At 31.0% G+C, this 23,481-nt stretch overlaps 1 protein-coding gene across 1 annotated transcript in view; it reads right to left on the bottom strand.

The window, feature by feature from the left end:
* Positions 1-6,122, bottom strand: part of LOC132724508 (uncharacterized) — a 50,124-nt gene extending 44,002 nt beyond the window's left edge. The window contains exon 1 of the mRNA XM_060709378.1: positions 6,056-6,122. The gene's annotated coding sequence lies outside the window, so the exon portion shown is untranslated. The remainder of the gene's footprint in view (positions 1-6,055) is intronic.
* Positions 6,123-23,481: the final 17,359 nt, after the last annotated feature.

Raw genomic sequence — 23,481 nt, 5'->3', positions numbered from 1 at the left:
AGGTTACCATGCTATATTTATCAGATAACTAAAATATTTATGTTTTAAAATTAAAATTGTTGATCACACCGATACTGTTATTGTTGATTTAGTTGACTTTCCAGTTTTACTGGTGTTGAATGACCTAAAGCAACTGTGTATAATTTTGAAATTAGTTAATAATGCCACTATTTGTATTTTGTTAATATGTAAAATACATATTGAATATACTCACAGTTGTCTTATATGTTCTTATTCCTACACAATGTCTGGTTTAAATCTTTCTTGTCTTTACTTCTCCGGTTTGTTTTCCAGATTTTTATTTTTTTCTGCAAACCTTTTTCACGAGTGACTCAAATCAAAATTATTATTATTCAAACTATTCTTTATAACAATATCCCTGTTTTTTTTATCTTTTATAAAGCAAAACACTATTTCTGAATTATACGAAGATAACAACAATTTACACCAATGTTAAGAGTGGTAATCAGTCATACTTTAAAGCCACCTTCTCTTCTTTAACTTAAAAATGTTATGAGAAAGTTTCAAAATAAAATCTTCTTCATGCAATATACTTTAAAACACCATGCTTCTTACTCCCTTTTTTTCAAACCACAGTCATACAACCATGGTATTCGTATAAAAAACAGTGTATTGTTTTCTTCAGTAAAACGTTAGAATTAGGCCTGCTTTAATCCATTTATGAATATTATGATTCAATTAATTTTGAAGTTGAAAAAAAATACATAAAACTAATTACATGAAATGAATACGCAATTAAAGTCCAAAAGAATGTTTTCGAAGCAAGTAATATTGTAGTACTTAGATATTAACATGCTCTTTTCATCTGTCACTTTGTACTACACTGCTTTACCCTTTGACAAAGATATTTTATATAATCGGGGAATTCATCACGTTTATTTGATTAACTCTATGCGTAAACCACTTGAAGTTGTCTGTAAAACTGTACATAAGTTTGATACATCGTCTCTGTGCTTTAGGAAATGCTATTGTATTCTATTGAAATTCTGAGAAACATTGATATATCAGTCCTATGTTGCAAAGAATAAAATTATAAATTGCGTGAGGTTTTAAAACAAGCTGATGCATATAAGACAATATTAGGCCAAGAAAAGTTTAATAAGCTGGTGAAGAGCATGAGTCCATTTTTTTTAGTGAAAGAACCATGCTGATACGCTTTTCGTTAAAATTGAAAACCGGTATCCTCCTCACTTGCAGCAATTCTTAAAATAAATCAACACGATGTACACATTTTTGTTTTTCAACATCTGCCATTCCTTCTCCAACAAGGATTGGGTGAAAATAATATTATTTACTTGAATACAATCACCTTCATTTAATATTTTACATCGGATATATTTTGATCTGACAGCAAATGCTAATTAGAAACAATAATATCATCATTTTGAATAAACAAAATCCATTGTTATATATTGTTTTTAGCACGATAATTAAGTTATTTTCTCTTGTGTTATTCTATGAAAAAATGGCGTTAAGTTAAAAAAGAACAATTCTCTTTCAAAAGCAATGAAAATGTTAAATATGTTAACAGTTTATCGTATTTTGTTCTGCTTATCTGTTTTTATAAAGGATATCTCGGCGTTTCATTCAAAAATTGGAATATTTTCCAGTTAGTAATAAAAGCTTTTGACTACAAAATCTTTCTACAGTTGGATAGTATCAGCAAAAATATTACAAAATATTGCTGCCTCTGCAAGTAACGTTGAGGAAAGCGTAATCTGGAATAGAATAATAAAAGAAAAAACAACATATCACTTATATTTTTCAGGAATATAAACGTAGTGACCACAGCGTGTTTGCTGTAGAAAAAGGCACACATTTTATTACTAACGTAACGTTATAAAATATCATGCATGTACGGGGAGAATACATAAACAAACGGATAAACAATATTTTAATAAGCAGTGATTCCCCTTACATAGACCTAATTCGCCAAGACAAGAACTTTGTGAGGACTAATTTATTTTTTTGTCTTAAGCTCATTTCCGTACTGTATCATTTTTCGTACTATATCAGTAAAATTACAATCATCTTTGTTGTCCCAGTATCACTTTGTAGGCTTAGAAACCTGCATGCATGTACATTAATAGAGAACATTGTTATAGATGTCCAACCTTTAACCGTGAGGTAGAAACAACTTTTAAAGCTGCATTAAATAAATTATTCAACATATTTATCCGTCGGCTTAAAGTCCAAGCATTCGTTTCGTCAACGTATTTAACAGTATTGTAAAACTCATTAAATATTGTTAATAATGATTTGAAAAGGAATCGAGGTAACACTAATGTTACGAATTTCAACATGCAAATGAAGACTGTAATAAGCTCGTGTATGCGCTACGTCATAAGTGGTAAAATCAAACTTAGTCTTATCAAATTGAAACTATGTGTATCACATTAAATTTGAGATATTCTTGTGCTTACAAACTTTTACCGTTTTAGTTTCACGTTGCATTAGCCCTGTTGTTCACAAACAAAGTAATCAACTCATAAAAATAATCGAATTTGTATGAAACATCTATCATTTATCATTTATCTTCTATGCCTTTTGATAAAGTAACATATCCTTGGAAAATACAATCAAAAGAGACTTCCTAGAAATATCACTTAGATACTTTATAACCAAATGGAATGAATTCCAAAGATTTGTTTTAATAAACGTAAGCTTTTTAAAAGTGTTATACATATATATTTAATTTATATATACATACATACATACAGAGACCGGTCTATTGGAGGTATCGGTCGGTATCCTTAACGTCGGCAAATTGTATTTTCCACCTTACGTTTGTTGTTGTTTTTTTTTTGACAATATATATATGAAACGGTTCATCTCAATACAATATATGAAAGCTTTAGAATAGTTAAAGGCCGCTTTCACGATACATCAACCAGCATGATATATAGACATATGATTAAGCAATCGGTTGTAATTTTACTGATATAGTACGAAAAATGATACAGTACGGAAATGAGCTTAAGACAAAAAAATAAATTAGTCCTCACAAAGTTCTTGTCTTGGCGAATTAGGTCTATGTAAGGGGAATCACTGCTTATTAAAATATTGTATATCCGTTTGTTTATGTATTCTCCCCGTACATGCATGATATTTTATAACGTAACGTTAGTAATAAAATGTGTGCCTTTTTCTACAGCAAACACGCTGTGGTCACAAAGTTTATATTCATGAAAAAAATAAGTGATATGTTGTTTTTTCTTTTATTATTCTATTCCAGATTACGCTTTCCTCAAAGTAACTTGCAGAGGCAGCAATATTTTGTAATATTTTTGTTGATACTATCCAACTGTAGAAAGATTTTTTAGTCAAAAGCTTTTATTACTAACTGAAAAATATTCCAATTCTTGAATGAAACGCCGAGATATCCTTTATAGAAACAGAGAAGCAGAACAAAATACGCTAAACTGTTAACATATTTAACATTTTCATTGCTTTTGAAAGAGAATTGTTCTTTTTTAACTTAACGCCATTTTTGCATAGAATAACACAAGAGAAAATAACTTAATTATCGTGCTAAAAACAATATATAACAATGGATTTTGTTTATTCAAAACGATGATATTATTGTTTCTAATTAGCATTTGCTGTCAGATCAAAATATATCCGATGTAAAATATTACATGAAGGTGATTGTATTCAAGTAAATAATATTATTTTCACCCAATCCTTGTTTTGGAGAAGGAATGGCAGATGTTGAAAAACAAAAATGTGTACATCGTGTTGATTTATTTTAAGAATTGCTGCAAGTGAGGAGGATACCGGTTTTCAATTTTAACGAAAAGCGTATCAGCATGGTTTTTTCACTAAAAAAAATGGACTCATGCTCTTCACCAGCTTATTAAACTTTTCTTGGCCTAATATTGTCTTATATGCATCAGCTTGTTTTAAAACCTCACGCAATTTATAATTTTATTCTTTGCAACATAGGACTGATATATCAATGTTTCTCAGAATTTCAATAGAATACAATAGCATTTCCTAAAGCACAGAGACGATGTATCAAACTTATGTACAGTATTACAGACAACTTCAAGTGGTTTACGCATAGAGTTAATCAAATAAACGTGATGAATTCCCCGATTATATAAAATATCTTTGTCAAAGGGTAAAGCAGTGTAGTACAAAGTGACAGATGAAAAGAGCATGTTAATATCTTAAAGTACTACAATATTTCTTGCTTCGAAAACATTACTTTGGACTTTAATTGCGTATTCATTTCATGTAATTAGTTTTATGTAATTTTTTTTTCAACTTCAAAATTAATTGAATCATAATATTCATAAATGGATTAAAGCAGGCCTAATTCTAACGTTTTACTGAAGAAAACAATACACTGTTTTTTATACGAATACTATGGTTGTATGACTGTGGTTTGAAAAAAAGGGAGTAAGAAGCATGGTGTTTTAAAGTATATTGCATGAAGGAAATTTTATTTTGAAACTTTCTCACAACATTTTTAATTTAAAGAAGAGAAGGTGGCTTTAAAGTATGACTGATTACCACTCTTAACATTGGTGTAAATTGTTGTTATCTTCGTATAATTCAGAAATAGTGTTTTGCTTTATAAAAGATAAAAAAAAACAGGGATATTGTTATAAAGAATAGTTTGAATAATAATAATTTTGATTTGAGTCACTCGTGAAAAAGGTTTGCAGAAAAAAATAAAAATCTGGAAAACAAACCGGAGAAGTAAAGACAAGAAAGATTTAAACCAGACATTGTGTAGGAATAAGAACATATAAGACAACTGTGAGTATATTCAATATGTATTTTACATATTAACAAAATACAAATAGTGGCATTATTAACTAATTTCAAAATTATACACAGTTGCTTTAGGTCATTCAACACCAGTAAATTTGGAAAATCAACTAAATCGACAATGACAGTATCGGTGTGATTAACAATTTTAATTTTAAAACATAAATATGTTAGTTATCTGATAAATATAGCATGGTAACCTGCCTCGATCACATGTTTCCTTTTTGTCAATCAGTACTAAAAAGACAATTCGGAGCAAGACTTGTATGCAATGTTGCATATTCAAGACCTGAACTAGTTTTGCATTTTCTTTTTGGGCTAAATACTGTCATCATTAATATTATGTTTCAAAACTATTAGAATTAACAAAAACTGTCACGTCTATAGGCTGCTTAATCTGAACGCGGACGAAGGTACCTCGTCAGACATAGAGAAACCGGATTAACCGGTATAAGTAACTTAAAATACAACTTTTGTGAAACTAATATGACGCCTAAATGTTTTAAAGAATTATTTACTTCATATCAGTCTTGTGTTTCCATATGTTCCAAATTTTATCTGGCATGAGTCGCGTGCTTGACACTAAACCACATTTCTTCAAAGTCTGAATTGTATTAACCTCTTCCTTTAAAATTTTCTGTATATGTATTTATACGTTCGACAGACGTAGTTTAAATGGGTATACTGAAGTCAGCTGGTTGTCGGTATGTTTGTTTGTCGGTCCGTTGCAGATTTCTTGTCAGGGACATAACTAAAAGAGGTATAATTTTCAAACTTAGTAGGTAGGTAGATCTCATTCAGTAAAAGTGCCATGCAAAAGAACCATAACCCTGCCTTGCCTATTTTTGATTTATTGCCTTTTGTTTATTTTACACTTTGAACTTAGTCCGGGACATAACTCTAAAACGACGAGAGGTTTTGAAAAGAAACTTTGTAGGTAGCTAGATAACATTGAGTACAGGGGCAGTGCTAAAGAACCGTACCTCTGCATTGCCTAATTTTGTTGTTATTGCCCTCTGATTATGTTTACACTTGGAACTTTGTCAGGGACATTGCTCTTAAACCACAAGAGAAGAGCATTGCAACAGAACCAAAACTCTGCCTTGCCTAATTTTGTAGTTATCATCCTTTGTTATTTTACACTTTGAAATTTGTCCGGACATAACTCTAAAACAACAAAATATATTTACAAGAAACTTTGTAGGTAGATAGATCTCATTGAGTAAAAGTGCAATGCAAAAGAACTGTTACTTACCTTTGCCTAATTTTGGAGTATTTGCACTTTGAACCTTGTCTGTGTAATAACTCTGAAACTACAAAAAATATCAACAAGAAACTTTGTAGGTAGATACATTTCTTTGGGTAGAAGTACAATTTGGGAGTCATTGCCCTTTGTTCATTTTTACACATAAAATTACACTGAATTACACTGAAATTTGTCCGGAACATAACTTGAGAACATTAAAAGGTATCAACTTAAAACTTTGTAGTTATATAATCTCAATGAGTAGAAGTGCAGTGAATAAGAACCGTAACCCTCTTTTCCCAAATATTCTCTTTGGAGTTATTGCCTTTGCTCATTTTACAATTTGAAGTTGGTCATGGACATAACTTGAGAACTTTATATGGTATAAACTTGGTGCTTTGTAGGTAGATAGATGTCCCTGAGTTAGAAGAACCGTAACCTTCCCTACCCTAATATTTGGGTAATGCTCTGTGTTCATTTTAACACTTTGAACTTTGTCCAGGACATAACTTGACAACTATGTACGTTACTGTAAGTGCATAAATCCCTGGGTGAAAGAACGTATTGTTCTTAAAAGAAGTCATGAAAACTTCAAATCCAAACTTAAATTTATCTTATTGATGTATGACAAATAATTCAAAAACATTTGGAAAAAAAATCTTTAAACTACTGCATTCTCTCTATGTTCAAAATCATTAACAAAAAAGCATTTTTTTTCTGACAAGCGCATGTTGGGGGGGGGGGGTATTCGGCACTTGTTACAATTTCTAGTCTATATCTATATTCAAACACAGTAGATTTGAACGATTTAAATGATGTGTCTGGCGATATCGGCACATACTGATTTGTAAACATTAAGAAAATGGGTAATATACCGGACTAATTTTAAGGGGCAGATGATACAAACCGTAAGACAGTCAACGATTCAACCACGTTCTCGAAAAGACCTTTTCGCATATTCTTTTTTTCTAATTATATATTCGATACAAAGGGAATTTATCCTTACATTTGATACAAACATCAGTACCTGGTGATGACGTGATTGAAAATTGTCTTTTGTAGCTTGGTCAAGCAAGGTTGTTTTTGATATGATAACTTGATTTAATAAAGATAACATTCGGATCAATATGTAAGAAACTCGTTGTAAATACAAATACGACTTCCAAAACAATAGATTTTAAGGTGTGACTAATCAGAAATTGGTTATGTATTAAGCATGCGACTCACCTGGCATAAAGTAGTATCGGATGAAATTGCAAATCTTTTAAGAATATGCAAGAAAGATTATGTATGTCATATTTATCCGTCCTTTGGATACCCGCCACACATTTTGGCAAGAAACATTACCGCAAAATGGGCGGATAACCTCCAAAAGTAAGTCATATCAGGATTGCAACACATGACAGATATTATCAATTAGCTTTTAAATTATTGGATTACAGGTTAAAGATGTTTGTAATATTTTACATATAAATATATAGAAAAGCCAAAATGAATACAATGTTAAAGAGTTTATTTTAACTGTGCATGATCTAAGAATATGATATAAATTCACTTCTCTCGGTTTTAGTTACATGCCCTTGAATTCGATTGCGCTTGCTTATTTTCATTTAGTGTCAGGGGCAAAAAATTGTTTTGTTGGGATTTTTTGTCAGAATACAAAATTTGGCACACGATTCGGTAAAGTAAAAAAACATAGAATCACATCTTATAGCTTTTCTTTAAAATTTGCACATAGGGTCAAACGGAAGTCTTCCTTTAAAGGAAGAATGTATAAAGTATTTTTCCATCATGATTGTAAAAACATTAGCAAAATCTTTGTCGTGTAGTATGGAAAGGAAAACGCAGAACTTTTACGTTTCAATTCCTCAAAAGTGTACATTGTTAACAAGTCTCAAATCCGAACTCCCAACTTGACTTTTAGACCAATATATATATGACAACCACCCACATTAAAATGCCAACAAATTGTGTTACAAAATAAGTTATAATGAGTTATAAATAGAAACTATTTAATCATATCCGACATTTGACAGATTGTCAAATAACATATATAAATCTTGTCATATTTAATGTCCCGTTTATAAAAAAAACATGTCTCTGCTCAAACCTTCAAAACTGTGTTCGTCATTATTTGAATTATATAAAATATGTATGACTAATTAACCATTATGTGCACAATGCAACAACTTTTAGACAACATGGACATGATAATATTCTCTCATTGTGTACGTTATCATATTTAAAGATCATACATTTGTTCAATAATGTATATCAAACTGTATTTATCCTGCCTACATATCTATATAAAAACACCAACAAATATATCAATAGAGGCTACAAAACTACAAATACGAAAATGAATTGAAAATGATGTATTTGACCTCAGTATAAAATAATAAAAAAATCTTCTAAACGTTTGTAAGAAATATATCTGATTCGCTTGCAAAATTTCTATGAAACCAAATATTCTTAAATAAATGAAAATGCAAACGGTATAAACATACCAGATTCTGATGAAATAACTCGCAAAGACGTATTCAAGATGTAACATAACATCACCAACGGCGGAAACACCGGTTTATCCACAAATGCGATGTCACTCTAAAACTATACGTTTAAAGTTAGATAAAACATTAGACGAAATACACAGCCGTGTGTAAATACTTACACGGTTTGATAGAGTAGAAATAAACCAGGATAAACTGGTCGAACAAAATAAAGTCAAACTATAATGCTAAGTATCTTAGAGTAAGTCTGCCATAAATTGTTATGAAATTTCTATAAAATCAATGTTTTAAAACCGGACAAAACGATATCAACAACTGTGTCTTATGATGAAATACAAATACATGAAAGAAACGACTAAGATAAAAATTATATTTTATAAAAGAATCAGAATTTCTGCATCCCATAAAGTTATCTCAAACTGATCTTAGAAAAATATTATCATTTGGAAACGAATTGTATATGTAAATGTGTTTTTATACACACTACATTAGTATATTGTCACGTGCAAAGGTTGATGTTGTAGATGTTGAATATGTAAAAATTGAGTAAAATAGATCCTTACAGGCTATTTCGATTTTCTCGATCTGTTAAAAAAAATGTTTGTTTGCCCTCGAAGAAACGTTCAAATATTGTTCTTCTGGCTAACCGAGTAACAATGTTTAATTTAACTGTTGTCAGATTTCCTTTGATCACATGCAGTTCTTTCAGCAAAGGCGCTCACTGTCAGGGAAGACAAAGGTACTGCAAGAGGCTAGGTGTATTTTTATTATAGTTCTTTTAGTTAATGCTTTTCAGATATAGTTTGTTCCTTGTTCTTTTTTAGTAAATTGTGTAATTATTTTGTCAGGTGAACCTGATTCGCCTTAGGGCTACTACAGAAATGTATCATTTGGTACGTGTTACTGCTTTAAACTGCAAAACCTTTTCAAAGAAAACATGCAGTTTCTGATGCGTTGATTGGACACTTTATTTGCTTCTCTTGCTTACCGAGTACAATTTATCTTTTAAAGTGAAAAATACTATAAAATTGCGTGTCCATATGTACACAGTTATCGTTGGTCTTTTTGCAATCTTTGGGATAGATATACACCAACTCAGCATTATCGACATTTATAACTAGATAACCTTGGTCCGTGATTATTTTAATAACTATATGACTTCCGTTACCCGGCAAAATGTTACATTTAGTAAATTAAGAGTCAGGTAAATTAACAGATGCATCGGGCAGATAAATATTTAAATGTACGTATTTTTTAGACAAATTGTAAGATTTCATCCCTTTTTAAATACGACTTATGAACTTTCATAGTTTTCTACACGCGACTTATGATAAAAATTGTTCTTGGTTACCATATTATCGAACAGCCACGTTTTGATCAGAATCCAAAAATTCCATATTGTATCCAATGTAGAATTTTGTTTCATTTTTAGAGTCCAAAATTTTGTTTCAAAGGTAATTTATACCCCACATAGCCTTGTTTTTATTTTTGAAATATCAAAAAGAACAAAACTTACTCTTTTAGATTCGTACACAACTCAGCTGCTAGCGCCTCATCCGATAGATGTTTGACAGCTGTGTACACGTCCAATGGAATTCAGAATTCTACTCAAAAATGTATTATGAGATCACAATTTCATTTAATTTAGATTTTTTATTATCGACAATTTCAATAAATAGATCATGACGTTGGGATAACAAACATGTACGTTTATGTTATTAATCAAGAAAGAAAACATGTTTTAAATTGAATACGGTACTTTGAAGTTTACAATTGAAGAAATGTCAAGGACCGTCAAACTTGTCAATGACAACACGTTTAACAAGTCCTATTCATATCAAACCAGAAGGCCAACGACCCATGTGATAAAATGTAAAGTACAATTACAAATATGAATTTCCATTATTAATAAATGTTTACACAAGATGGATGTTGGATGTGCTCGCTATTTTTTGTATGTCATGTAATGTTCTACCCAAAGACAGTTTCAATATTTAAACATGTACGCCTTATATCTAATAAGCATACAGTCGACTCCACTTATAACGAACTCGCTTATAACGAATTATCGTTAAAAGCGAACTAAATCTGAGATCTCCGGCCGATTCCTTCTTTATTTTATATGAAATCACATCGCTTAATACGAACTCGCTTATAGCGAATTTTCGGCTATAACGAACCATTTTTTCAAGCCCCAAATGACTGAAAACATTTAAATTTCCTCGGTTATAACAAACTGTTATTATTGAAATATCGGGATGCGCTTGATTAGGATCAGTACATAAATAACACTATCCGATAATTAATCGAATGACAGGTTAGTTATGGCTTAAGGGAATACAGATTTTGAAAAATATTCTCATAACATAATTTCCTACTTGTTACGGAAAATTTGTATTTCAAACCCTCAGTTGATTGCTGTAAATACCCGATGATTGCCAAGTAATCGATTTTTTGTGTTTGCATTATTAACCAAACGATAATAAGCAAAAAGTAAAAGAAAACAAATGGTAAGAACTTCATAGACAATTAATACATGAATAAATATATGTACCATGTACATAATATATTGCTCAATAAAATGCCCCACATTAAATAACCGCTGCAGTAACATACCGGTAACAACGGTAACCAGTGAAGAGTATGGCTTTGTCACGGCAAATTTGCCGACCAAATTAGTCAGCAAGTTGTTGCTACTTCGTTTTTAGCGAACTTCGGATATAACGAACGATATTTTAATGTCCCATTGAGTTCGTTATAACCGGAGTCGACTGTATTATAATTGCATATCTTTAGATGACATCTATGTTTTTTTTAAATTTCCATTCAAACAAAGAAAAAAGCAGTATGTAAAACATGCGAATATTTAAGGTAGTGCGCATATTTCTTAATTTGGAAATTGTGCAATCGCGTTCTGTGGTTTGTACTTATATGTGTTTTAATATATACATTAATAAATCACAGCATTTATTTCGATTAACATTGGGTATCATCTTTCATTCATCTGATTGCTGCATGTAATGTTCGTTAATATGTTAACTACTTTCATCATATTTACTAAAAGCGATAAACATTCTTGTATTATTACATTCAAAATGGGAAATAGGGATGCCATAAATTTTCACATAGTCGATAATTGCGTTATACATTTAAATATTCTGTTCAAATTAAAGATATTTTTCATCAATTAATAGAACAAAAATATTGAGAAACAGTTCAGCTTTATTAAGAGAGGCTAATCCGTCGAAGTATAGCTTTCTCTACTAGACAGGTTATCTCCCTTTATACGAGGGGCATATTTGAATTAGTGGCATAAGCAGCGTATTTCTATGAATTACTCATACCTGTGAAAAATGATTTAATTTAGTAGAATCCTTGAAAATATTCACCATGGGCTTCTACATATATTTTCTCCAGCCTCAGTATCCATTACCCAAAAAAAGCATTTTTGAATAGCTATATGGCTATACCGTTTATACACGGATAGAGAGCGCTAAGAACAGCCTTACGGGTTTCGAACCGGCGATCTGGTGTATGGATTTCTTCAAAAAGTCTCAAGGAGAGAGGTCAAGACTGTAAGCGGGATATAGCATAACCTCAATTCTCTGCTCCTCAAAATAAGCTTTAACCAAGACTGACAGGTGCGCGGGTGCATTATCATGGAGTAATTTGATCCTGCGCATCACGTACATTTGGTTATTGTAATATAATAATTGACTACAGCAAAGAGAACGTGGTCACGATTAAATTGTTTCTATGAAACTACTCCTCGCGACACGGGCCATTATTCCATCACTGTCAAAAAAGAGCGTACATAACTTTTTAACGCTCCTGCACCGTCGTGCAACAACTGGACGATCGCTGTTTTAACCTACCTATATTTTGTTATTTTATTGTCGGGCTCACAAAAAATGAAGCCATGTGTCAGCTCCTGCGACAATTTCTCTCAGGCGTCTAGGGTTTCGATCTTTGAACCTAGTCAATAAGACTTTTTCACCCGCTCCCTTCTCTGATCAGAAATAAGCAAATGCGGGTTCCAACTGGTGCACACTTTCCTTAACTTCAAGTTGGAAAATAATAAGACGCACTAAGACCCGATATGTCAGTTATCTACTCCATGGTTTACCATGCATCTATCTAAACTATATAAACTGTGGCTTTGACATTGTTGATGTCTTTCTCAGAGGTAGGGACAATTGGCGGCAAAAGATGGGGTTCATCAATTAACACCCACCTGGCAATTGTACGAAGAGGAAGGTCATTTTCTCTTTAAATGAAATCAAGACCCGTCTTTATTTCTGATGCGCATTTACCCAATAACCAACTGATTATTTTTACAATTACCTCTTTGCTTCTCTTTCAAATCACAATGTAACTCAGTTCACAACCAGTATACAAAACAGCAAATATTTAAATGACCAGCTAAAATAATATTGTATCGCACGTGCAAATCGTGCAAAAAGACTGCTGGTTAGAAATCTCAATAAGTGTCCCAAAGGTATAATATACATGTACTTTCACGTGCAAATGATTGTTAAATTGAGTTTTTTGCCATTATTAGAATATGCCTTTCGCATATGCATAGCGAGTCTTCCTAGAAAGAACCATGCAAAATTTTGATTTTAACTTAAGAAAATCCAAAAATGTATCACGCAAGATATTGTTTAATTTTTACAGTAGAGAATTTATGATAATTTTAAGAACATCAAAACACCAAAATTGGCAGATATGGCCTCGAGCGTGTATTATGACATCCTTGGAAAAATGCCGATCACTTTGTTGGTATTTGTCGATTTGCCGGTCGGTCGGTAGACCTTTTCTATTCTGCTCAATAACTAGAGAACCATTTTACAAGGATCCTCATGATGTTCATTGAGAGCAGTCTTCTATTTTTTATTATTTTTTAGGGGTGGACAGGGAGGTGATGCTGCGTGAACGTCAACGTCACAATGACAGTGACCTTGATTTTGAAAATCATTTCTGGTCAGATTCTTGAGAACCATTTGACCAATAGTCTTCAAGCTTCATATGATAATAACCCTAATTGAGTTATCATTCACAGATAGTTTTGGCACTGATGCATAACAGTCAAGGTCACCTTGAATAAGACAACTGTTTCCGTAATAATAACTTGACTATTTGACCTCAAACTTCAATTCCCCTTTGGTTAAAGACCACTGTTTTGGGGATTTGGAGACGTACCGAAGCAGGCAGATGACATTGAATGTCAAAATTGTCTCTCCTCAATGATTTGAGTTCCATAAGATCCAATGTCTCAAAAGTTCATAGTATGATCACTAATATATTGTAGAAAAAACCCTTTAATTTTGGGGCGCAGATGCGTGATGATTACGTTCATACAGGTTTTGAATTAATGTTATAAGCATTTCCGACTAAAAATTTCAGAATCAGTTATCCCATAGTCAATGTCTTAAAGACCTTTGCAGTGTGAACAATTTGAACGCCTTTCAACAAGCTAATCATTTGGCCCCGTGTATTTTGTTTTCTTGATAAGAAAACCCATCTGGTGAATAATGATCAAGATCACAATGACCTTGAATTCCATAGGTGCTCCACTCAGTAACTAGAGTATGTACAAAAATATAAGTCAATGTTTGTAAGTCTATAAATAGGACCATGATCACTTTTTATAATGGTTACTTATTTTGACTACACATTAAAGGTTATGCGATGGGGGACATCTGAGTCATAATGATTATTTCTTGTTTCATTCTGCTGTGACATTTGAATTATCGATGTCATTGAGTTTGTGATCGAATTTTTTATACTTTGATTTCCTAAAATATTAGTATTTAACTGATTATTTGATATGTATATGAAGTACATGCTGGCTTGGAAAAAAGCTTTGATATTGATATTAGGCGAAACACATAAAAGAATTTCAATGCATCCACCGACAATGAAAGCACGACAATAGTTCTGCTAAAGCTTGAAAATTGTCAGTATTTTACAACTTCGTTAAGATACAGTAAACGGATTCAAAGTAGTTTGTCTGGGAGCTAAAGTAACATGTCGGAAAATCTATGGAATTTAAAGATTCTGTATGTTTTGTGATTGATATTATACCTGTGTGTTTACCACTCTTACAATAAATTATATATGTACAATGTATATAATTATGCAAATAAAACATATTTCAAACATCGAAGAATATATAAAAATGTGTACTGCAAATATTTGCGCACATTATACGTAACTAATAAATTATATGCATTCATTTCTTATTGGAAAATTTGACTTAAAACTTATAGAAAATAAATTTCTAATTAACTCCCTTTATTTACATGAAATGTTAAATTCGGTAATATTTTTATAAGTAATGCTTATTGTACCTTACAAAATTGAGCATCATATTTATGAAATAAAACTATAAAAAAATGTGTTACTGGATCTTTAAAGTTATCATTGAAACAATAAGGATTTTTTTTAAATTCCAACCTTGTTTGTGTTGACTATCTCCTAGTGCTTGCTTGTTAGACTTACCGACTGCACACTTTCCCTTTTACATAAAATTTGATATTGTTTTAAGTCATTTTCAAAAGAAAATAATTTTGACAAAAACAAATCTTTTATTTCTTTCCAAAATAAAGGGCTCGACGTAGTTTTGATTCCCATCCTGAAAGGTTTAATTCGAACAATTTCCAGCTAACGCCAACAGTATCAATTGAATGTTGAGAAAAGTAAAGGCAAACATCGGTTATTATCTAAATATGTAGAGCGTTGGAATGTGCATTTGGCTACCCGATTTTGATTTTCGGACAAAGAATTTTCGAAATATGTATTCTCTTTGTATCTGTTCCGTAGCAATCTTTGTAAACATGAAGAGTTGTTAAGTGTTGATAACGATTCTCTTTCTCATCAAATATGTGCAAAGCTGTACTAACGATTTTGAACAGCATGTGTACTTATTTTATAGAGCTCAGAATTTATTATTTACTTCAGTCGTTATATTTAGAATTGTCGAAACATGTTTGCCCTTTATTTCCGTTCCGTCGCAATGTTGTCAAAAAAGAAGAGTTATATTTTTGATGAAAGTAAAATATATTTCAATCTTGTTGGATTCGTCTAAGAGAAACCTTCTTCCTCCTGTCCTTGTCATAGCGATTTGTTTTCAAACACACTGTGCGCTATGTTCTTGCTTGTCAAAATTGTGTGAACATTACATTTCTGTTTGACGTGGAGATAACTCAGTTTGACGTTTAAGTTCAGTTTTACCAATCGAGATACAGCAATAAGACATGAGACATTTTCTTTAGTTTTCTTTAAAACTAAGCTATCTCCTACAAACTTGAGTATAACGCTGATATCGGTCATTTTAAGTAATTAGATTTTATTATTTCCCAGTGTTTCTGACTTCTTTATTTTAGACTGTAATATTTCCACGTTTATGGCACTTAATTGCGAGCAACATTTTACAAAATTAAGCTATCTTTAAATAGACCAATAATAAATTAAGCAAAAATTTTATACTTCAATAACGATGCAAATGAAGTTAGCTTATTTTTATAGTAAGAAAGGTAATGATATATCAAGGTCTATACCGGCCTTTTATTAAACTGATAAACAATTGAATATATTTTAGCGTTGTAGTAAAACTATATTTATTCATATGACATCATCTTTGGCATTGATAATTTCGCTCATAAACAGGTCATCTGACTTTCAGCTGTTTATGTATTTGATTTTACCAAATAGAATATATTTTATGTATTTTCAATGATCGTACACATCTCGAAATGTTTATTTTCATTCCAAAAGCCGCCTGGTTTGCACGATATATACTAAAAAGAATGGTTTAATCTAAATATTATTAAATAAAGAAGGGGGATAACATTTGGGTATTTCGGCTAAGATACTTTACGCACTTATTTGACCTTATAGCTATACATCATATCAGGTTTGACCAAAATATTCATTTGCATACTTAAAAAGAAAAGTAACATTTAACCCGTTCCCTAACTGCACGGAAAATATGCACAATCATTATAAATCATTATACAATTGTTATAAAATGATTTAATGTATCAATTGATGATGAAGGTACGCTCAGCATAAAGAAATCAACCATAGAGTAATCCTGATTTTCTATCAGAATGTTACCAATTTTCCGAGAGTTTAAAAGTAACCGTCAGCAGCCTCGAGCAAACATTTCTGCCTACAACAGCAGAATCTTTTTAAGCACGTCGCACTATTCTCAAGAAAAGACACATTGAGTTGATATTTAGCATGCGTGACCTAAATGGCGAGTTGTTGTGTGTATTACGCGAATTGTCTTTATATATTTCAAACTTTAGTTATTTTTAACAAAACACAATTACTTTCATGGATCTTTCCGTAACTATGATATTAGAAAACCCACACAAATCATTTATTGAAGGGACGAGTCCAAACTTTGTCCAGATGGTATCTCCAGCCAATGGAAAGCAAATATATAGTAATAAAATGTTCTTAGTTTGCATTATACTGAGTTTACAGACTGCCTAAAGAAATTAGAAAAAATTAGATTTCTGATTCCCGTATATGGATATTATAAAGTCATATCATATAATAGTTTTAAGTTACTGGGTATGGTTCAGCTAGAAAACCGTATTTACAAATGCTCCATATTTATTCATGTAACATTATGCGTGTTCCGAACATTGCCAGTAGAAAGTCTAAATGCTTTAAATTCAGTGTACAGGTAGAGTGTCATGAAATAACACAAGTCCCGCGGTAATTCTTCATATAAATTTTAGAACAAATCAAAGGAAATGAAATCAGTATGCATTTGAGTAACAGGTAGTTAAAAAACAGATAAGGCGAAACAGACACTTTCCATGTTACTACCATAAATGTCATTTAAACCAACATTTTTAGTAAAAATTGTTATTTGTTTAAATTTTGTCTATTAAATTTCTTTGAACTTCGTAAAAACATATTTGAAAAAGAATGCCTTTGTAAACAAATTTTGAACATAAATTCGGTAATTATAAATCGTCATGTCAAAAAAACAACAAAAAAAACAAGGCAAAGGCAACGTTCATAAAATTTCTCTTTGGTCATTTTTGTGTGTGGGTCATCATATATACATAATTATAATATCTTGCAAACAGTGTCTCAAACTTTTTCTATCTTTTCTCAAAAAAAAACTATTACGTAACGTCAAAAAGTGTATGCGAATTTTGACAACATACAAATTACGTAATTAAAGAAATTTAAGTCGCTGATTGAGTAAACAAACCCTCTGACACAATTACCTTAAAGTTTATTCCCTTTCATGTGTTTCAAACCGCATGTAAATTGCTTGATTATCAAAAATATTATGCCAATTCACAGTTAGTACGAAGCGTCATAAATTCGCTGTTCTCTCATATCCCGACGTTTCACGCTTAACAGATAAATATCGCACCAAAGGAGTTCATAATATGCGTTAAAAACACTCTACTCTTTTGCGGACCCAGTGGCATCTCACCATTTAAAAAACTGCTGATCCAAATCATTTTATATCAATAATTTCTTCAAATCTTAACGTGATTTCTGTCCGTTTGGTATCTGCGTTTATCAGAAAAATTTGAGGCACTCTGTGGATGGAAATGGAACGCATTAAGCCTGCTGACCAGTAACCTCTAGCGGAATATTCTTTTTTAACTTTTGGATTTTGTTATTATTATCATCATCATCATTATTATATTACATCAGTGTCACTCTGTTTGTTTGTTGTGGTTTTTTTTTTTTTTTTTTTTTTTTTGTTTTTTGTTTTTTGTATAAATTTCCTTTAAAATATAGATTTAGATAACATAAAACTGAGCCCATAACAGACTTTTAAAGTTCATGGTACGATGTACAAATATATAAGAACTGGATATTATACATTTTGTCTGATCAATTCTTATATATGCTTGACACATCTTAACAGAAATAAAAGGTATTTTTAAATCAATATGATCGGACCTTTTGTGAATTCTATTATCATGAATTTTCATCTATGCATATCATAGGGATTCAGTTTCTTCTGGCACATACAATACATTTCATATTTTGTCCCAGGTGTGATAGCAATATGTTCGATTTACTGGCGAACAATATAAACAAAGCATTCACTAAAAATATTGTTCATATCTGTCTGATTTTTTAAGATTTTAATTAATAAAGAAATAATGATCTGCGGACTTTCGTAAAAATATATTTTAGAAATTTCTCAGGGACACAATAGCATCAGTCATTAGGCGGTTGTTAGTGTCTTTTGACATTGTTAGAAAACGAGATTTAATTTACTGCATCAGAATCCGAATCTTGAATCCGAAAAACAAATCCTCAAACTCAATGCAATGTCTATAAGATTACTGGACAAACAAATTTAATTATAATTTCACACATTATGTATATTTAAGGCAGCTTCAATGTTTTGTCGTGCGATTTGCCGCTATGGTTGCATCCGACATTTTCTTAAATTAGAAACAAAAGGCTAAAATTGTGGACGATATAATGTGAGATATTCATGTACAAATGTAGACAATTAGTATGATGTTACGAGAAGTATCGACTAATAACAAATAAACCAGTAATAATTCGCAGATATGTGAAACTACCAATTTCTTAACAGGGGCGGAGCGTGATCGATAATTGACTGGTTACGCGCATAGCAGATAAATCTTGTACTAAATAATTTCTGTACTTAATTTCCAAAATTAAATCCCGAAAGTGTTCAGAAAAGGTTGATATAGCTACTAAGCAAAAAATCTCCCTTTATATATTTTTTGGTGAAAATTGACTACGTTGTCACCTTAAAATTAACCCTACATATATTTTTCAAAATGTCGGGGCAGATGTTTCCTTGTTGGCTAACAAAACAAAGTTCCAGAAGTTCACATAAGTCTTTCAACTTAATTCAATTTTCCTGAAAATTTCAAGCTCAAAGAAGAAAGTGAATATTGTATACATATTCGAATGACCGGCTCTTAGGATGCATAGTACATGTAGATGCAGTCGTTTTAGAAAATCATTATTATTCCCCTACCGGTTTACCGGAGGGGACTTTAGGTTAACCCTCCGTCCGTCTGTCCGTCTGTCTGTCTGTCCGTCCGTCAGTCCGTCCGTCTGTCCGTCCGTCAGTCCGTCCGTCCACAAAACTGGATCCCACGATAACGCAAAAAGTACTGAAAATATTTTAATGAAACTTGATATATGGATAGATGGCAGTATGGAGATTATGCAAGTCTTTTTCTTTTCTTCCTATGTTAAAAATTCTGGTTGCTATGGCAACAAATAGACTGAAAATATGGCAAATTTTACACATAACCTGGATCCCCCGATAACGCAAAAAGTACTGAAAATATTTTTATGAAACTTGATATATGGATAGATGGCAGTATGGAGATTATGCAAGTCTTTTTCTTTCCTTCCTATGTTGAAAATTCTGGTTGCTATGGCAACAAATAGACTGAAAATATGGCAAATTTTACACATAACCTGGATCCAGTGATAACACAAAAAGTACTGAAAATATGTTTATGAAACTTGACATATGGGTAGATGGCAGTATAGAAATTATGCACATTCTTTTCTTATCTTCCTATGTTGAAAATTCTGGTTGCTATGGCAACAAATAGACTGAATTTCAAGATTTCTGATTCTAATTTTTAAGTTTTTTCACTATAAGTTCTTTATTTCTTTAGGTATTTTCTTCAAACTTTAAATATAAATTGCTTGTCATCAACCACATCATATGTGACAAGGTTTACAACTCTAGCACAAAATTTATCAGAATTACCTCCCTTGAACTTAAAATTTTCATGAAAAAAAACATTGTTTTTTTAATAACTTCTTTTTCTGAATGTATCTACTTCAAACTTCATATAAATGTTTCTTACTATCACTCAACTCAACATTTGTGAGTGTTCAATACTCTAGCAAGACTATTTCCAGAATTATGCCCCTTTTGAACTTAGACTTTTTTTGAGAAATTGGTAATTTTTACTCCAACTTCTTCAATCATGATAGGATTTTAAAAATGTTATATTTTGATAACAGGGATGTTTAAAAAATAACTTTAGAGTGTCCTTCAGTCCGTCTGTCTGTACATAAAAACTGTTTCCTGTGATCACTTTTAAAGAACTTTTTCAACAAATTTACTTAAAATAGGAACCTAAGTGAATGGCCAATGGCCCTTCATAATGTTGCTTGTTTAAATTAAATCTATGATAAGACTTCCTGATAATGCTGAAGCAGAATTTCACAGCGTAATAAATTCGGTTTTTTTTTTTTTTTTTTTTTTCGTTATATTTTTGCAAATGCACTCGTGATATAACCATTTAAAACTCGTATTTTGATAGGTTTGTTGTTACAAAACATTGCATAGGTGGACATCAATGGAAATCAAATTGGGACAATGCCATACTTCATGGTATCAATCCCTGTCTTGGCATGTGACCACCTCTGTCCCTTCTTAACCGTCATTACCAATGATTACTTCTTTACTGACTTCTTGAATGCAACGGTTTTGCAATGATCTCGCAGAGGTTCATGACAGATTATATCGAGTTAATTCACTTTTAGACATTTTTCACAAAGTTCCATCAAAAAATTCGACCGATTACTTAAAAAATATAGCATTTTAGGATTCAACTTACTCTTTTTATAAGCCTAAATACTATCTAAATGTATGTGTAGTAATCGTATTTAGATAATTACAGCGTCTGACGTGATTTGACCATTATGTGTCAGTGTGCAATTAAACAACCCAAATAAAACAAAAGTAGCACATTTATATTTAATTATATTAGTTTGCATTATACAATGGGAAGGCTTTCATTAGAAAAGGACACAAACTTTATATTGATAAAATATGTTAAAGTATTTGTTTAGATAAATTATAAGCAATGTAATGAGAAAATAATTTATATATTAACTTATTGTTAAGTTTATAACCTTTCATTTTAAAATCAGATAAAAGGAATGTACAAGTTAAATATAGTTGTATGGAGGTTAAACGGATAAAGAAGCCATACGAGCTTTTCTATATGTTTATCCTTTGAAGGCTATATTCCCCCTTATATTTCGTTAATAATTTGTTATAACAAATAATGAAAATATGATGGTGATAACAATAATAGTATTTGAGTAAATGTATCCTTGTATGAAAAGTTCAAACTTGAAAGTGTTGTTTAACTTTATTTATTATTATTCATTAATTATTATATTATTATTTTTGTATTTACATATACATCGACTCCAGTCACCATTTACTTTGCACTCGCGTTCAAGAGTGCACACATTTATTGTCCCGCGAGGAAGATAATTTTGTGTCATTTTGAAATTTAAACCCTTTAAGGGAAAACATCAGAGTGCGAAAGCTAGCTTTTAAGAAACAAAAAACCTCAAACCTTTCCTTTGGGAATTTAATTTTAAATACACCCTTTGTTCCATCGGGGAAACGAAACCAAAAACAAGAAAAGACAGTTTTGAAAAAAAGTTACCGCCAAAATTTCTAAATTTGATAAATTTTTAAAACATATATTTTCTTTTCTTTTGTACAATGTACTAAAAAATTTAACGATAAATCCCCTTTTTAAAAAACATTACGTTTAAAACAATAAACTTTTAAAGGGCTCTCGAAAGTTTCCCCACAAGCCCGTAAATAAACTTTTTTTTTTTGGTAGAAAGTTATTTTGGGCGACTCTTTGCAATGCCCGGCCCGTTTAAAAGGGCAAGGAGGGATTTTTGGGGGACCCCGATTAAAATAGTTCTCGTCTGATGTTAAAAGCACAACTAGTAAATTGAATTAATAAAACTGGGGAAAAAATTTCTTTAAAAAGGCAAAGTAGACGATTTTTAAATGTTTTTCCAAAAAATAAAAACCCCCCTCAAAGTTGGGGGTGCTTATAGAAATTTTAGAAGTTGAAAAGATTTAAAAAGATGGTTTAAAAGAAAAGAAAAAAGTTTTTCAAACAAAGAGAAATCAACTTTCGCCCCTTCCATACATGCAAAAAAATTAAACCAATTTGGGCAATATACATCATAAACATATACTTTATAGTATACTATTACAAAATTTAACCCAATTTTTCAAAGTTTTTGTAAAGTAAAAAACCCAAATTAAAAGACATAAACAAAACTATTTTGTAAACTAGAGGATCCCATAAATCGTATACGTTAGTATAGTTTTGCAATTTGATGCATGAAATAAATGGGAGGTCAAAATTTAAAAAAGATTTTTTCGTTACTTAACAGTTCGAAAAATTTCCCACAAGGGGTTTTTTTCCAAATACTATTTTGGGAAAATTAACTGTTTTTTTAAAGTCACATATTAAAATACGAACATTTTACTAAAAAATCTACAAATTTATTTTTTTAAACAGCTGATAAAAAAAAAATCAAAAAAAACAATTTTTATGGTTATTATTAATTTTATATGTGCAAATTATAAAACATAAACAAATAAAAAAGACTTATTAGGTCTGAACAAAACATATTACAAATTTTTAATCAATATTACAAAATGTTTCATCCATTTTTTTCCCCCTAAAAAAAAAGAAAACAGGTGCCATAAAGCCTTTTGATCCATAATTTCGCTTGCTTTTTTTAATTTTTACAAATACAAAAATGACACAAAAGAAAAAAACAATTTCGCAACTAAATTTCAGAAGCGTCCTGTATCAAACCAAAAGAGGAAAGTAAAAGTCATAAAATCAACTTCAAAGACAAAAACAAAATGAAATAAATAAATGATACAAACAGGTATGATTACAAATGAGATTACATGAACATGAATATTTATATCATATAAACAGAATTATTACTGCGTTATATCTTTGCATCTCCTGGCCATTTTCCATTGAATTTGTTTAAAATTGCTTATTATAATATTATGATAAGATACCAAAGTAAGTCTTAATTTGTATTATATGAATAAACATACATGTACTG

Source organism: Ruditapes philippinarum, unplaced genomic scaffold (genome assembly GCF_026571515.1).
Source record: "Ruditapes philippinarum isolate M1 unplaced genomic scaffold, ASM2657151v2 ctg6550_1_1_1_1, whole genome shotgun sequence".
NCBI lineage: Eukaryota > Metazoa > Mollusca > Bivalvia > Venerida > Veneridae > Ruditapes > Ruditapes philippinarum.
The sequence above is the reverse complement of the archived record's forward strand: the minus strand, read 5'-3'. Positions and strand labels throughout refer to the sequence as shown.